We start from the raw sequence: 17,613 nt of genomic DNA on the forward strand, positions 1-17,613 counted from the left end.
TCCCCCCTAATATATACATTTGCCTAATGTACTCTTTTTTTTTTGCAAAGATCGCCCATAAAAGCAAATTGAATCACATTTCTTCCTCATCTCTAGCCCTTGAGAAAGTCCCCCCAGCACTAGATTCTCAATAAATGCTAATTTGTGGCACCCTTTTATACCTAGCTACCCAGCCTTGGGGTTAAGAGCAATGCTATTCCTAAATACACCAACCCCAATTCTACCAAGAAAGGTGGGACACAAGGACACCAATAGCATCAGGCTATGCACATCTATTCAAAGAAAGCCCCACTGAGCTCAGTGAGGTTTCCCCTCCGATAAGCATGTAAAGGATTGCAACCTTAATATCAATAAATACCTTTATTACTACTGCACTACAACTTGGTGGTAAATGTGAGAAAATGATGGTTTTAATCGCAATTATTTTCCAAATGTTCATTGTAAACCAGATCATTTTTGTCTTTTGGAAAATATATTTTGGATGCTGTTTAGCTCAATTTTCCCCATAACTTCATTGTCTAAACTAAACTGACACCTGCTGTGGTTGTGACAGTAGTATGCACCTGTCTCAGTCAAGGAGCCACATGTTTTACTTTCCCCTGGAGATTATGTCTGAACTAATCAGCAAGAAGAATGACACCCTCCCACTATGCTGGCCTGACAGATCTTGAAACTTACTACAGTTTCATGAGCCTAAATATACAGCTGGTTCTTAAATTATAACACCAAAGACCAGAGGTCAGTGCAGTTAAACAGATGCAATTATGCTTTCAGCCGTCAGGCTGGCATCAGAATGGTCACCTCTGTGACCACTTTGTTCATCCTATACATGTATCAGGTTTGATGGTAAGCATGTAAGTATTCATCTGCAATATCTCTTCATTTTTAATGCCAGTGATTGCAGTCATAGAATTGTAGAGTTGGAAGGGACCCTCAGGGTCTTCTAGCTCAATCCCCTGCATTGCAGGAATCTCAACTGATGGATGACCATCCAAGCTATAAAAAACCTTCCAACAAAATCCACCACCTTCTGAGAGAGTCCGTTCCACTGTCAAACAGCTCTTACCGCCAGAAAGTTCTTCCTGATGTTTAGTCGGAATTTCCTTTCTCGTAACTTGAAGCCTTTGATTCACATCCTACCCTCCAGAGCAGGAGAAAACAAGCTTGTGCCATCTTTTGCGTGACAGCCCTTTAGATATTTGAAGGTGGCTATCCTATTTCCCTTCAGTTTCATCTTTTTCCACGCTAAACATACCCAACTCCCTCAACTGTTCCTCATAAGGCTTGGTTTCCAGACCCTTATTCATCTTGGTTGCCCTCCTCTGCACACATTCCAGCTTGTCTATATCCTTCTTAAATTCCTTCTATAAATATTAAGGATTGCCACCTACTGATTTCACGAGACTGCTCCAGAGTATGTGCTGATTCATACAACGATATAGATATGTGGTGGCCACTCAGAGTTAACCTGCAAATTGACTCCTCTGCACACACACCACCCCCACAAGCTCATGCTCTCAGTTCATTAACCCACATATAAGGTGATTTTGTCTGGTTTGAAGCAGTTTTTCATACCTACCCTGTGCTCAGTGGCCAAGAATATTGATCTAAGGCGTTAAGCTCAGGACACCACTATTAGGGCTATTAGGGTGAATGGGCACTGCCCTAACTTCAGTCTGGCCTCTACCTGCTTGCCTTCTTATTTACTGCCTTTCAGAGGCTGGGTCTGCCTGTCAGCCTTCTCCTCCCAGCTTTCTCCTCCCTAGTCTCAGTGTTTACCTCATAAAACTCAGTAGGGAAGGAAGATAGGGGGGAAAGCAGAATGAGTTGGTTTGGCCTGTCATTGGCTCTGGCTCCACCCACTGTTGGTTTCCCTGCCTTCTGCTCTACCAGCCCCAGGGGGTCACCAACCACCTCTGCCTTACCCACCCCAGTTGTGGCCACTTCTGGAAGCCACCTTCTGTTTAAATAAACTCCACTAAAATCAGAAACACAGAATTGTCAAACAGTGTGGAGTGCAGTGGATTTGAAAAGAGCAGAAGGAATGGTGGAATTTGTAGGTTGTGTGAGCACAGGAAGCTGCCCAGTCTGTTTGTCCATGTAGCCCAGTGCTGTCTACACTGACTGGCAGCTGCTTTCCAGAATCTGAGGCCAGTAGTCTTATCATACCATCTGCTCCTTTTAACCAGAGATGTCAGAGATTAAATGTAGGACATTCTGAATGCAAAGCACGTCCTCTGTCTCCCAGCTATGGTACTTTGTATTTGCAGGCAAGGGAGAAAATGTTAGGATGTGTGGTAGCCTGTGACCAGGGGGGAAGGAGACTTGAATGACAGAGAGGTTTCAGCTGGCTGGCTGGATTGCAGTGAGTTTTTCCCCAAATGCTGCTTTCCAGATGTTTTGGACTACAACTTCCCAGTAAGCATGGCCAACAGTCAAGGATGGTGAGAGTATTTCAAAGCATTTGGAGGGCACCAAGATGGGAAAAGAATATGTGTGCTTCAAGTACAGGTGTTCTCACCCTTAAGAATTTGCATGGCATGATGAATGGGGCAGAATATGAGACTAAGAGAGACTGGCTTGCTTAAGCACAGTGAAGTCATGGCAGAAACAAGATTTGAACTCGGGGCTTCCTGATCCATAGCAAAGGCTGTGTAGCCCAGCATCCTGTTGTTGTTTAGTCGTTTAGTCGTGTCCGACTCTTCGTGACCCCATGGACCATAGCACGCCAGGCACTCCTGTCTTGCACTGCCTCCCGCAGTTTGGTCAAACTCATGTTCGTAGCTTTGAGAACACTGTCCAACCATCTTGTCCTCTGTCGTCCCCTTCTCCTAGTGCCCTCAATCTTTCCCAACATCAGGGTCTTTTCCAAGGATTCTTCTCTTCTCATGAGGTGGCCAAAGTATTGGAGCCTCAGCTTCACGATCTGTCCTTCCAGGGAGCACTCAGGGCTGATTTCCTTAAGAATGGATAGGTTTGATCTTCTAGCAGTCCATGGGACTCTCAAGAGTCTCCTCCAGCACCATAATTCAAAAGCATCAATTCTTTGACGATCAGCCTTCTTTATGGTCCAGCTCTCACTTCCATACATCACTACTGGGAAAACCATAGCTTTAACTATACGGACCTTTGTCGGCAAAGTGATGTCTCTGCTTTTTAAGATGCTGTCTAGGTTTGTCATTGCTTTTCTCCCAAGAAGCAGGCGTCTTTTAATTTCGTGACTGCTGTCACCATCTGCAGTGATCAAGGAGCCCAAGAAAGTAAAATCTCTCACTGCCTCCATTTCTTCCCCTTCTATTTGCCAGGAGGTGATGGGACCAGTGGCCATGATCTTGGTTTTTTTTATGTTGAGCTTCAGACCATATTTTGCGCTCTCCTCTTTCACCCTCATTAAAAGGTTCTTTAATTCCTCCTCGCTTTCTGCCATCAAGGTTGTGTCATCTGCATATCTGAGGTTGTTGATATTTCTTCCGGCAATCTTAATTCCGGCTTGGGATTCATCTAGTCCAGCCTTTCGCATGATGAATTCTGCATATAAGTTAAATAAGCAGGGAGACAATATACAACCTTGTCGTACTCCTTTCCCAATTTTGAACCAATCAGTTGTTCCATATCCAGTTCTAACTGTAGCTTCTTGTCCCACATAGAGATTTCTCAGGAGACAGATGAGGTGATCAGGCACTCCCATTTCTTTAAGAACTTGCCATAGTTTGCTGTGGTCGACACAGTCAAAGGCTTTTGCATAGTCAATGAAGCAGAAGTAGACGTTTTTCTGGAACTCTCTAGCTTTCTCCATAATCCAGCGCATGTTTGCTATTTGGTCTCTGGTTCCTCTGCCCTTTCGAAATCCAGCTTGCACTTCTGGGGGTTCTCGGTCCACATACTGCCTAAGCCTGCCTTGTAGAATTTTAAGCATAACCTTGTTAGCGTGTGAAATGAGCACAATTGTGCAGTAGTTGGAGCATTCTTTGGCACTGCCCTTCTTTGGAATTGGGATGTAGACTGATCTTCTCCAATCCTCTGGCCATTGCTGAGTTTTCCAAACTTGCTGGCATATTGGGTGTAGCACCTTAACAGCATCATCTTTTAAAATTTTAAATAGTTCAGCTGGAATATCATCACTTCCACTGGCCTTGTTATTAGCAATGCTTTCTAAGGCCCATTTGACTTCACTCTCCAAGATGTCTGGCTCAAGGTCAGCAACCACACTACCTGGGGTGTATGAGACCTCCATATCTTTCTGGTATAATTCCTCTGTGTATTCTTGCCACCTCTTCTTGATGTCTTCTGCTTCTGTTAGGTCCTTACCACTTTTGTCTGTTGTCTTTGTCCATGGAGTTTTCTTGGCAGGGATACTGGAGTGGCTTGCCAGTTCCTTCTCCAGGTGGATCACGTTTAGTCAAAACTCTCCACTATGACCTGTCCATCTTGGGTGGCCCTGCATGGCATAGCTCATAGCTTCTCTGAGTTATTCAAGCCCCTTCGCCACGACAAGGCATTGATCCATGAAGGGGAGCCCAGCATCCTAGGAACTGAGAATGAAGTAATATTTCAAAGCATTGTGCCTGGCAACTACCTAGGAACTGTAATTTACCTGCCAGAGCTCCATTCCCAGCACCTTTAGCAAATTACAGTTCCCATTATTCTTTCTTTTATTAGGGTGGGGTTATGCGCTTTAAATATATGGGGTGTGTGCAGCCTCAAGCTCTTAGTTATGAAGCCAGATCGGTTCTTTTTTTGCCAGTTCTCTAATACCTATCAGTATAACAAGCATGTAGTCAATAAACCTCATGTGGTAATTACCAAAGGTAGTTGCCAGGCACAATGCTTTGAAATATTACTTCATTCTCTCTCTATTATGCTCTCACTTTTAAACCACATCATGGTGAAAAAGGAGAAATATTGTTGGGACAGGTCTTGAAGTCCTCCTTTTTATTTATTTGCACATGTATCCTGCCATACTCAGATTTTCATTTCTAGAAAAAGATACAGATACAGAAGCTCTGGTCAGAAACAACACTGTCTGATCTGAAAGATTCTCCTGCTAAAGATGAATGGCTATTATTATTATTATTATTTGTTATTTATACCCCACCCATCTGGCTGGGTTTCCCCCGCCACTCTGGGCGGCTTCCAACAAATACCAAAATACATTAAAATAACACAGATTAAAAACTTCCCTAAACAGGGCTGCCTTTAGGTGTTTTCTAAATGTCAGGTAGTTGTTTATCTCCTTGACCTCCGATGGAAGGGCATTCCACAGGGTGGGCGCCACTACCGAGAAGGCCCTCTGCCTGGTTCCCTGTAGCTTTGCTTCTCGCCGTGAGGGAACCGCCAGAAGGCCCTCGGTGCTGGATCTCAGTGTCCGGGCTGAGCGATGGGGGTGGAGACGCTCCTCCAGGTATATAGGACCGAGGCCGTTTAGGGCTTTAAAGGTCAGCACCAACACTAATCCCTGATGTCAGGCACTGTCTATGGTTATTCAGTAGTAAAAGTAGTAAAAGGAAATGCACTCCACACCTGCTTGCGAGCACTTATTTTACCTATTTTTACTCCATGTGTTCCAGGATTGAGCACAGACATTGAATATAGGTGCCAGGGCTGACTGCTTTTGAACTGCATCACAAAGACAAAGCAGGTAGCCATCCAATAAACACTCAGATAAGAGCAATTGGATGCAGGAAAATTTCCTTCTGAGTAAACATGCCTTGGATTTCGCTATTATACTATTATCCCTTCAAATATTATTGGGGGCAGTTTGAAACACTTGAGCCCCATCTCAAAAATGATTTCATTTGATTAACTGAATCAATCAAGTGACTTTGGTGGTACCCTTCTCTCTGCTTTTACTGTAAACAAGATTTTTTATCATTCCCATTTTTAGGTGTGCATGAAAGTCTAAAATTACCAATGCCTTTGAAAGGTGATGAAACTGGGTGTAAAAACAGATTTAAGCGAAACTGAGTAGTAATGGGGATACACATTATATTCTCCAAGTTTCTGGTTTTGTGATTTTCTTTCCTTGTTGTTGACCATCTTTATTTTTGTCATATGTGAATTTTGCTAGCTATTTTCTTTGTTGAATTCTTTTGTTTAACCATAACTGTGACCAAACCGAGGAATGCACTTGACATGTTCAATAAAGCAACTGCTTAATGTTTATGGCAAGCACTCTCCATTTACACTGTTAATTCAAATTGCCTGGATTGTTATAAAACTGCGAATGGGATAGAATTACCCACCTTACCAGTGTGCACTTGAAATGGATCGCACTACAAAGTGGCACAGGTTTTCCAATTAAAATGTTAAGGGGCATGTTCTTAAGGGTGGGAGCACCTGTAGCTGAAGCGCAAGCATTCTGTTTAAGATTGTAATGCTATACTCTGATGAGAAATCTACCTACTCAGACAAGATAGAATTCCCAAATGATGTGATTAACTGTAGATTTTGCAGCAAGGAATGCACAACTGCTTATACTAAAAAAAACAAAAAACCACAACCCCCCGGATATACAATATTTTTCCATTTATAAGACAATTTTTTTATTATAAAATAATGTTTTAAATTTGGGGTCGTCTTATACGCGGAGAGTGCAGAGGGGGATAGGTGATTGGTGGCAGCTGCGAGCAGGAGATTATCAGCGGCGATTGGGCAGGTGACTGGTGGCTGCAGCAAGGCTTGCTGGCAATTGGCTGCTGCTGCGGCAATTGGGCGGGTGATTGGCAGCTGCTGGCGGCAAGCGAGCAGACGATTTGTAGCTTCATCGAGGCAATCCCCCTCCCAAAAAAGCTCAAGAACTCTGGGCAATCTCCCCTGATATCCTTAATTTGGAGTCCCCAAAAATAGGGGTCGTCTTATACACGGGGGGGGGGGGGCTGTTATACGTGGAAAAATACAGTAATTAGGAGGCATTGTTCCACATTACTTGTCTTGCGTCATCTTCCTGAATTCTCATGTTTCATCCGCACAACCTTTTTCTGATGTCCATGTACATTGGGTTATGTTGCCTGTCTGTGTTGATATGTGTGGGCAAATGCTGTGATTGCTTCTTTCCTGTTGATTTTTTTTTTTAGTTTTAATTTTCTTTCACGTGTTGTGCTGTTCAGCATTATTTCTGTGATCCCAAATGAGATGAATCACCAGGAGTCCAGGAACGTGAATGGTTTCTTTTTTTGCTTTGTGTCGAAACAATGAAAAGTGTCTCTAAAATGATCTATACAGAGACATGTCATTTTAGCCCTGCACACCATAGAGATCCTCTGATTTTCACTGCAATGCACCCTGAGATCACTGGATGGCAGAATGTTTTAGACTGTCTTTAGAATTTTTTTTAAAAAAAACAACAACAACGAAGGAAAGCTGTAACTGTTTTTAGAAAGTTTTAGCCGTTTTTAGAATGCTTTTGAAAAAAAAATATGAATGTGTTTGCTGCCATGGTATCCTTTGGGAGGGAGGGATATAAATCGAGTGAATGAATGAATGAATGAATGAATGAAAGGTGGTGATAAATGAATAATAAATAATGGTATGTAGAGTTCCTTTATTTTTGTTCAGCAATCCCATCCTGGGGCAGGAGCTCTAATGCAGACACAGAGTTTCTTCATGGGCAACAGCCTTCATATTAAACTCACCGAAGGGAGTCAATTGGTGTGTGAGAACTGGGTCCTTCACTGAAATGAAAGGGGACTCTGTCAAGAGATCCATGTGCTTAACTGGACATATATGGATTTCTGGCCCAGGATAATCCTCCCATTTGGAAGCCCCTATCTTTAAAGCATTCAGGCTTGTATAGTTCAGCCAAAACTACTTGGACTATTTGGGTCTATTTTCATTTTCTTGCCATGAGATGACAATGTCGAGGCAGCAAGGGCTTATTTGTCCCCAAACTCTGGTCATTTTCTCTTCTCACAGAAGGTTAATTATATATAGATCAGGGGTCAGCAAACTTTTTCAGCAGGGGGCCGGTCCACTGTTCCTCAGACCTTGTGGGGGGCCGGAGTATATATTGGGGGGGGGGAGAATGAATTCCTATGCCCCACAAATAACCCAGAGATGCATTTTAAATAAAAGCACACATTCTACTAATATAAAAACACGCTGATTCCTGGACTTTCTGTTGGCCGGATTTAGAAGGCGATTGGGCCAGATCCGGCCCCTGGGCCTTAGTTTGCCTACCCATGATAAAGATATATAGATATATAGATATATTAAACTTAAAGATAAGATTGCTCTTCCCATATAGTCTTGCTCAATCATCCTTGTGAATGTGGGGGGTAGATTTATATACCAAATTTAAAGACCCAGTAATTCTTTCATTCATGTTTTTTTGGGGGGAAGAAAATCCTATCCCAAGTGTGGGTTTGCGATGGGTTTTTTAATAGCTTTCTTTAAACTGTTCCAAAATATGCCTTTGTCTTCTAGAGGGGTCCACATTGCCTCCATGTAAGAGCTGTGTCTAAGGCTCTACCCAGATTCCCTTACCTCCGAATGTGCTTTTCTCCTCCCTAAGCCCATTGTAAGACCCTCTGCAGTGCACAGGAGAAGGAAGTTTATCGCAGGCTGAAAAATTATTCTGTAGCTAATGCTGGCTATAATTTCTTGCACTCCGCTCACTAATCTCTTCCCCTCATGCATTATTTCCTGACGCGGCATTAGCCAGGCCACATGCTGATCCGCTGTTACTTCATGGATTTGGAAATTAATCCGCAAGCCCGCAATGATGTAAAACATTAAATATTGTTTTAAGTATCGGAGGCGCCATCCTGCCTGCACGGTACTTAAGGTGGGCAGCACGCCAGCAAGTTTGCTGGCAAATGGCTGAGAAACAGAGCATGCCCACTCGTAGCGAACAAAGCAAAAAGCCCGGACAATAAGGCACGGATGATGACAGACAGGGAGGAGCTGGTGCCTTCAGTGGGCCATTTGACCGTTATATCAGCTTTGGAAATTACACCGTCTAGGAGGCTAAGAGTTTCTTTCTACACTCCTGCTGCCTCACTGCTTGCACCTGCACATCTAAGGGGAGGCTGGAATGAAAAGAGCACTTTGTGGCCTTTCAGAATCTCTCCAGCATTATTTATTATATACCCTTTTTTTTTGCAAAGAAGTTCCCTTTTCAAAGTGCAAAGGGAAGAACAGTGGGGGAAAGGCACATGCACACACAGTCCCATTGCTATTCAACAAGATTTAGAAGCAACAACAACAGGCTAGGTGGCATCGTTACTTTTCAAAATTATGCTCCACACCAGGCCAAGGGGTTAGCGTGCAGAAAAATCACCAGCTTGGCGGGTGAGAGGATCGTCATAACCGTAGCACTCTGCGAGGGTCAATGTTTCGCTCATTTGGACTGTTAAAAAGCAACAACACCTGGGAGATGTGGTCTCAGTTCTCAAGGCCACCCAGAAAGCCATGTGCTTTAATTTGAAACTGGGCATCTAAACCTAATGCTCTTTCCACTGGGCCACACTGGCTCATGTCCTGTGCTTGGATCTCTGGTTAAATTTGCTTTGGCTCTTTCAGGAGCAAACAAATATAACCTGCTGACCTGCACTTGGGTTATTCTCTAGCCCCAATGTTCTTCTGATCTGAATATGATGTCTTGACATGATGACCAGTCAGGCTCCACTGAAGCCAATGTCTAACACTTCACAATAGGAGCAGAAGCTGACCTGCCGTACTTAAGGGATTTGAGGAGCTGGTATATGGTTAAATTCAGACTCTGAGACTGAAAAGACAAGGCAGAGTTGTGTGGTGAACTTTGTGGCTCTGTAATCTATTATCCCAGTTCTCCAAATAAAAATGGAAGCAGATGGAACCTCTGAGGGATGCCCCACACTTTAGGATCTCCCAGTAAGGAATGAACTGAGGTATTCAACAGTGGTCCTATGAATGCTTGATGTTGCAGGATAAAAAGGGGCTGTATGCATCCAACTAATTCATACTCAGAGTAGGTCCACTGATATCAATAGACATGATCAAGTTGTGAAAATTCAACATTTTAGTGCGAATTTCTCCAAATAAGTACATTTTTGTATGCAGTTTTGACTAATGCACACATTTTTGTAAGCAATTTCTCCTAATACAGTCCATTTTTGGTATGTTATTTTCATTAGTAGTTTCAATTTTAGGCACATTCTCCCCTTTGCAGCTAATACTGCATGATTATTCTTCCACAACAAGATTAGTTTTAGTACAGTAGACTTCCACTAATTCACCTGGAGCAGTTTGCAATTTCCTGTAATGTGTGTGTGTGTGTGTGTGTGTGTGTGTGTGTGTGTGTGTGTGCATTCTACATTGGTCACATCACAATTTAGCAAATATGAGTTTTTATCTATTTGAGGTGATTGACCACAGTTAGTTTGTGGGTCTTAGCTGTAACATTGTGGGCACTGGAGCTAGTTTATGCTTTGCAAAACTTGCCGTAATCCAAATGTCATGATTTAGAACTTTGGAACTGTATGAAACCTAAAGAGAAAAACACCAGATTTTAGCAGGTGGAAGGGGATTGTTTGAAATGATGCAGCTTGGAACAAGAAGAATTCAGCCAAAGGTTAATCGCTGCTCATTTAAGCTGTGGTGTCAGCCAGCTGTTTTCTTCCCAAGAGGTGGTTGAGTGTTATCAGTGGGTGGCAACGTGACGCAGCCTCATCTTTTTCCCGAACTGAAATAAGCAATTATTCAATACAGTGCAACTTGTTGTTTTTAACTACCTTTTGAAAAACAGATTACAGGAGAGAAGAAAAAATGAACACCCTGAAGTAATCACTTTATGAATGACATGCAGCCATTTTGCCAAGATAGATCCTTTGTTCCTGTTTGGTCACTCGTGCTTTCATTGCTAGGAACATAGGAAGCTCTCTTATATGATGGTTACCAGATTTTTTAAATGAATCCAGGGACACTTTTCAACTTCAATGGATTTTTTATGGGGACTGATTTGTAAATCCGGGGACTGTCCCCGGGAAACGGGGACATCTGGTAACCTTATCTTATACCAAGTTCAACCATTGATCCATCTAGCCCAGTAGTATCTACACTGACTGGCAGTGACTCTCCAGGATTTCAGATGGGGGTGTCTTCCAACCCTACCAGGAGATGCCAGCAATTGAATGTAAGAACTTCTGCATGCAAGGCAGTTTCTGAGTTATAATAAGAATAAGAATAATTTATAATTTATACTCTGCCCAGCTACTCTGGGCAGCTCCCAACAGAATATTAAAAACATGATAAAACATCAAACATTAAAAACTTCCCTAAACAGGGCTGCCTTCAGATGTCTTCTAAAAGTCAGATAGTTGTTCATTTCCTTGACATCTGATGGGAGGGCGTTCCACGGGGTGGGCGCCACTACCGAGAAGGCCCTCTGCCTGGTTCCCTGTAACTTCGCTTCTTGCAGTGAGGGAACTGCCAAAAGGCCCTTGGAGCTGGACCTCATTGTCTGGGTTGAACTATGGGGGTGGAGACGCTCCTTCAGGTATACTGGGCCGAGGCCGTTTAGGGCTTTAAAGGTCAGCACCAACATTTTGAATTGTGCTTGGAAACGTACTATGAGCCAATGTAGGTCTTTCAGGACCAGTGTTATATGGTCTTGGCAGCCACTCTCAGATACTACCTTTCCTAATGGAAAATGTTGTTCTCTGCATTTGGTGATCTGACAATCCACAACGTTTTTAATCATCATCATCAACATCAACATCTTGGGGTAGTTTTTTCTTCTGTACAAAGAAACAAAAATAACCTACTCCCATAAGAGTTCCCATTTGCTCCCATATAGGACAATATCAAATGATGATAAGACTTTATGAAATTATGTAGGACTATAAATTGTGTAAATTTATGTAAATTGTGTAAATTTATGTAAATTATGTAAATTTATAAATTATGTAGGACTTCTCGGCCTTTTGGCAAAGATCAAGTGTAGTATCTGTTCTTATCAGTTTAATATCTGATATGTCCTCTATTGGAGCAGGAACCGGCAAGCCACTCCAGTATCTCTGCCAAGAAAACTCCATGGACAAAGACAACAGCCTGGCGTGCTATGGTCCATGGGGTCACGAAGAGTCGGACACAACTAAACGACTAAACAACAACAACAACATATATGCCTTTGGCACAAACCAGTTTCAAATTCTATGTCTGTAAAACATAATACAGCTATTATATGAGTCTGTATACCCTCTTCGTTATGGCTAGGCAATATAGAATATGTGGCAAACTGATAGACTTGTCATCCATGATGTCATCTTGCAGCCAAATCTGATTAGCTATGTAGCATAGTGATATCATCACATTCACTTTGTAATCCCAGATTACCAGTATGACTAGGAGGTATTTCCCTCATTTTCAGCTGATTTCATTTTCTCTCCTTGATAGCTTCACAGACAGAGCCAAATCCATGTATGTATCTGTGAAGCATCATGATGCCACATTCTCTCTCTCTCTCTCTCTGTGTGTGTGTGTGTGTGTGTGTGTGTGAGAGAGAGAGAGAGAGAGAGAGAGAGAGAGAGAGAGAGAGAGAGAGAGAGAGAGAGAGAGAGAGAGATCTCTGACGGACTGGAATACAGTTAAAAGAAGCAGTAACCAGGGAAATGGCTGGAAAGCTGCAGTAGCAAAGAAAAAATGACAATACCAAACATGATGAAAAGGTGAATATATGCGCAACTGAAGTATTTTTCGGGAAATATTTCTAAAACCTTAAATTGTTGTTTTTGGCACAAACATTTAAACTAGAGAAAACTTAGCAGAAAAAACCACACTGCTTGAAACCCTTATTGTGCGCCTGCCCTTCCTTTCCATGGTCAGTAACGCTCGCTTTGTCTGAAAAGAGGCATAGGATTCCAAAGCTGTCCTCCTCTCAGGAGAGCCATTAAGCTAGTATTTTATATTATAGACATATGTAGTATGAGTAACTCCTTGGACTTCAAGAGCGTATAAGAATGACTGTGCTGCATTTAAGAGTTCTTCATGGTTCATAAGAGATGCTTTTTGTCTTTCCATTAGGCATGGTCAATGGACCCAAATCTAGGAAGAGAATCAAATGGTCAATGTGATTATAATCTTACCTTTGACTCTCAGCCAGTACTCCTTGTGTGAACACTACTTCTATGGCTCAAATCCACTGCTCCCTAAGAGACTATTTTTTCATGCACAATCCCATCTGTCATGCAACTTTCACACTCCTCAATGCTTCCAACAATAAAATCATTTTCCACTGGATTAGGACTGTTGTGACAGCTTGGAAGTCCCCTGCTGGTTGGTGGGAAACCAAGCCACATATTATTATTTATAAAAAAGAAACACAGGAAGATAGACTTGTAGAGGACCTAGAGAAATATTATGGCTGAAACAGATGTATAGGTAAAGGCTTGTGTGTGTGTATGTGGTGCAAAACTCTCTAGCAATTTAAAGCTAAAATTGAACCTCAGGATTTTAAAGTTACGTGTAATAATTTGTGCTTTGTGGTTTATGAGAGTCATAGTCATTCATTAGCAACCAAGCCAATACAAGAGCAAATTGGCTTGTTCAGGGCGACTGTTATGAAAAATGAGTATAAAACACTTACATAGTTAAAAAAAGGAAACTGAAATTACAAGATTATGCATGTATACCCAGAAGAATGTCCCAGTGTGTTCAATGGGGTTTACCCAGGTAAATAGGTATAAGATTGCAGGCTTAAACCTCTTGGTAGCTTCTTAGTGTTTGTGTGCATATACAACCTCAATACCAAAAATGCTAAATGTGAAACATATATTTCACAGCAGGCTTAAGGACCATTGGAAGTAAGCAAACTCTTGCACTTCCACAATCCATATTAGGGCAACAATGTTTCTGAAAGTAATAGGCACAATCCAGTCAAATTTAACTACTTTTAAATCCCACTGAATTCTAGTACTTTTGGCATCTGTCTGTCTACCTTGGAAGACAGTGCGCCTTCGGGGGTGAGGACAAACTGTTGGAAGGCTACAGCGCCTGCTGTAGCTGTAGAGACTAAAACAGGAGAGACACGTTTTGTTGCAGCTGGGGAAGATGATGGTGTGTGGTTGCGTTGCTGAAGATGTACCATGGTATTTCTTCTCTCTGCACTCCTTCCAGCAATTATCCCTCCTCTGGAGGCTAAGGATACATCACCTGACAGTCTGTCTCCAGGCACTGTCATCGTCTGCAAGGGATTCCCACATGGCAGGGCTTCATGTTGCCAAGCTTAATGTCACGTTTTCAGACATCTTTGTAACACAGAGTTGGTCTGCCAATGGGCATGGTGCTTGAAGCCAGCTCCCCACAGAGCATTCTTTATTATACTATACCATATTTTCTATATATAGTGAAACCTCAGCTCCCGAATGCCTTGGGGGCTGAACGTTCCGGCTCCCAAACGATCAAAAACAGGAAGTGATTGTTCCAGTTTTTGAACATTCTTTGGAAGCTGAACTTCCGGCGCAGCTTCTGTGGCTTCTGATTGGCTGCAGGAAGCTCCTGCAGCCCATTGGAAGCCGTGCCTTGGTTCCCGAACCATTTCAGGAGTTGAATGGACTCCTGGAATGGATTAAGTTCAGGAACCAAGGTTCCACTGTACGTACATATAGTGTCATTCATCAGTCTCTCATTTGTTGTCGGCATCTATCCCTGCAAAATTTCTTCTGAGAGTCTTACGCCACTTGATAGGTTGTTGTTGTTGTTTAGTCGTTTAGTCGTGTCCAACTCTTCGTGACCCCATGGACCATAGCACGCCAGGCACTCCTGTCTTGCACTGCCTCCCACAGTTTGGTCAAACTCATGTTTGGTCAAACTTCAAGAACACTGTCCAGCCATCTCGTCCTGTGTCGTCCCCTTCTCCTAGTGCCCTCAATCTTTCCCAACACCAGGGTCTTTTCCAAGGATTCTTCTCTTCTCATGAGGTGGCCAAAGTATTGGAGCCTCAGCTTCATGATCTGTCCTTCCAGTGAGCACTCAGGGCTGATTTCCTTAAGAATGGTTAGGTTGGATCTTCTTGCAGTCCATGGGACTCTCAAGAGTCTCCTCCAGCACCATAATTCAAAAGCTTCAATTCTTCGGTGATCAGCCTTCTTTATGGTCCAGCTCTCACTTCCATACATCACTACTAGGAAAACCATAGCTTTAACTATACGGACCTTTGTAGGCAAGGTGATGTCTCTACTTTTTTAAGATGCTGTCTAGGTTTGTCATTGCTTTTCTCCCAAGAAGCAGGAGTCTTTTAATTTCGTGACTGCTGTCACCATCTGCAGTGATCAAGGAGCCCAAGAAAGTAAAATCTCTCACTGCCTCCATTTCTTCCCCTTCTATTTGCCAGGAGGTGATGGGACCAGTGGCCATGATCTTGGTTGTTTTTTTTTTATGTTGAGCTTCAGACCATATTTTGCACTCTCCTCTTTCACCCTCACTAAAAGGTTCTTTAATTCCTCCTCACTTTCTGCCATCAAGGTTGTGTCATCTGCATATCTGAGGTTGTTGATATTTCTTCCGGCAATCTTAATTCCGGCTAGGGATTCATCTAGTCCAGCCTTTCGCATGATGAATTCTGCATATAAGTTAAATAAGCAGGGAGACAATATACAACCTTGTTGTACTCCTTTCCCAATTTTGAACCAATCAGTTGTTCCATATCCAGTTCTAACTGTAGCTTCTTGTCTCACATAGAGATTTCTCAGGAGACAGATGAGGTGATCAGGCACTCCCATTTCTTTAAGAACTTGCCATAGTTTGCTGTGGTCGACACAGTCAAAGGCCTTTGCATAGTCAATGAAGCAGAAGTAGACGTTTTTCTGGAACTCTCTAGCTTTCTCCATAATCCAGCGCATACTTGATAGGTAGGTCTCAGAAAACCCTGAAGGCTAATTCCATTTTTCAACCCCCCCCAAAAAAAAACCTCATTCTGAACCTGTATTTAGAATTAGCACTAGTTTAGAGTGATCCTAGCCCAGTATGGGAATGGAAAGCTACTAGCAGTTACTCAGATTTTTGAACTGGCCAAGTAAGAGAAACTGAAACAATTAGTTTTTACACATTTGAAGGGTTTGAAGTTACTGTCAGTATTATTATAAAGTGGATTAACAGTGCAATCTTATGCATGTCTATCTAGCATAGAAGTCAATAGGACTCCATCCTAGGTGAGAGTGCATAGGATTTCAGGCTTAATTAGGCTGTACTTTGACTCTTTCCCCCTGTCCATTGTCTACCCAACATCTTTGAAACAGAGACCTATTGACCTTTATATGTGTGTGTTCTAGACTCCCATCCAACATACAACTCTTGCTATATAAATTAACCAAAGAAACAAATATACATAAAGAAGTGTTTGTGAACTTGAGAACTCATTCTTATAATTCATTCTGAATTTTAAAAGCAGAGACCTAGAGGACATCCTAATACTAATGAGAATCTGGGAGGATCATAGAAATCAACATTTTGATTTTTGTATCATGTACAGTTTTTAAAAAGCTGACTTCTAAAAATTACCCATAATTATTAGCATTGTGTATAAGTGAAACCTGCATATGTAGTCAACTGACAGCTAAATTTATACTGGAAATAATTGGACACACCTAATAAGGTGCAATGGAATCATAGCATGAATGACAAATGTCTGTGCACATCAGTGTTACATTTTCCATGATCTAATCACATCAACCGTGCATGTGAGTCACAGTGACTCATTTTAAAACTTGCTTTACATTGTATGCCCTACTAAATGGATGTGGAATGTGCACATCAAAAACCTTGGGCATACTCTATCATACTCTAGAAAGTGATTGACTAGGTTTGACTTTGGGTTAATTTTATCCGATAGGCATTTTTTTGCTAATAAATAAACAAACACATATGTACATACTTCTTTGAGTACTTCTTTGTGATGACAGTTCCCTTGTCTTTATTGTGATTTAATAGAGCTGGGCAGTCCTCAATGGAAGAGAGAATTTTTCTTTTTTTGCATTATTGATATTCATGTTTTGTACCCCACAAATGGTCACAAATGGGACCCAGGTGGCGCTGTGGGTTAAACCACTGAGCCTAGGGCTTGCTGATCAGAAGGTCGGCGGTTCGAATCCCTGTGACGGGGTGAGCTCCCGTCGCTTGGTCCCAGCTCCTGCCAACCTAGCAGTTCGAAAGCATGTCAAAATGCAAGTAGATAAATAGGAACCGCTACAGCGGGAAGGTAAACGGCGTTTCCATGTGTTGCTCTGGTTTGCCAGAAGCGGCTTTGTCATGCTGGCCACATGACCTGGAAGCTATACGCCGGCTCCCTCGGCCAATAATGCGAGATGAGCGCGCAACCCCAGAGTCGGTCACGACTGGACCTAATGGTCAGGGGTCCCTTTACCTTTACCTTTACCTTTACCTTTAAATGGTCACAAACTCATGTTCTGGAAACCCAACAACAGTTTTTTTGTTTTTTTGTTTAAAGTCCCACAGAACCCAATTACAAATAACAGATAGAGGTTTTGTATGGGGGGAGTCCCAGACTAAGTCCCAGGGATATTATCAGATATTACATAGCTCCCAAGTTATCCCTTTTTTAAAGGGATTTTCCCTTATGCTGAATAGGCTTCCTCGCGAGAAAAGGGAAAACTTGGCAGCTATGGATATTATCAGTTGGTT

The 17,613-nt window shown here is 42.4% G+C and overlaps 1 pseudogene; it reads left to right on the forward strand.

Annotated features, from left to right (window-relative positions):
* The first annotated feature begins 11,884 nt into the window (after nt 1-11,884).
* LOC118075615 (U2 spliceosomal RNA) lies at nt 11,885-11,984 on the forward strand (annotated as a pseudogene).
* Nucleotides 11,985-17,613: the final 5,629 nt, after the last annotated feature.

This window comes from Zootoca vivipara, chromosome 1, assembly GCF_965207765.1.
Source record: "Zootoca vivipara chromosome 1, rZooViv2.hap1.1, whole genome shotgun sequence".
NCBI lineage: Eukaryota > Metazoa > Chordata > Lepidosauria > Squamata > Lacertidae > Zootoca > Zootoca vivipara.